This window comes from Chrysochloris asiatica, unplaced genomic scaffold (genome assembly GCF_000296735.1).
Source record: "Chrysochloris asiatica unplaced genomic scaffold, ChrAsi1.0 scaffold00035, whole genome shotgun sequence".
Lineage (NCBI taxonomy): Eukaryota > Metazoa > Chordata > Mammalia > Afrosoricida > Chrysochloridae > Chrysochloris > Chrysochloris asiatica.
Window position 1 is genome coordinate 2,012,196 of NW_006408553.1, and position 1,069 is coordinate 2,013,264.

Consider the following 1,069-nt stretch of genomic DNA (forward strand, 5'->3'; position numbering starts at 1 on the left):
GCATTCCAATCACCAGTAATGATCAGTATATCTTGATTGCATGTTTGATCATTTCAGATTGAAGAAGTTGGTAGAATTCTTCTATTTCATCCTCACTGACTTTAGTGGTTGGTGCATAAATTTGAATAATAGTGGTATTAACTGGGCTTCCCTGTAGTCACATACATAGTATTCTATCACAGATAGCACTGTACCTCATGACTGATCTGGATATGTTCTTTTTGACGATTAATGCAACACCATTCCTCTTCAATTTGTCATTCCCTGCATAGTAAACCATGTGGTTGTCAAATTCAGAAAGTCCAATACCAGTCCATTTCAGATCACTAAGATATCAATGTTCATGCATTCCATTTCATTTTTGACAATTTCCCATTTTCCTAGATTCATACTTCATACAAGCTCTGGTAGCGTAGTGGTTACGAATAGGGCTGCAAACCTTAAGGTCAGCAGTTCGAAACTACCAGCCACTTCGTGGGAGAAAGATGATGCTTTCTACTCCTGTCAATATTTACAAACTTGGAAACCCTGTACAGGGTCGCTATGGGTCAGAATCGATTTGAAGGCACTTAACAACAACAATAATACTTCATACATTCCATGTTCCAATTATTAATGGATATTTACAGCTGTTTCTCTTCATTTTGAGTTGTGCCCCATCAGCACATGAGAGTCCCAAGGGCTTTTCTCCCACAGGCTTTACACCTATAGCATCATCATTGTCAACTCTACTTTGAGGAGGCAGCTCTTCCCCAGCCACATTCTGAGTGCCTACCAACCTGAGAGGCTCATTTTCCAGCACTACATCTCACAGTGCTTCTCTGCTATTCATAAGATTTTCAGTGACTAAATATTCGGAAGTAGTTTGTCACTCTTTTTTCCTAGTCTGTCTTTATATGGAAGCTCATCTGAAACCTGTCCACCATGGGTGACCCTGCTGGTATATAAAATACTGGTGGCATAGCTTTCAGAATCACAGCAACTCACAAGCCACCAAAGTACAACAAACTGACAGACTAGTGGCTTGTTTGGTTGCAAAACTGGTGATCTGCCCTGTAAGCTATTGTTC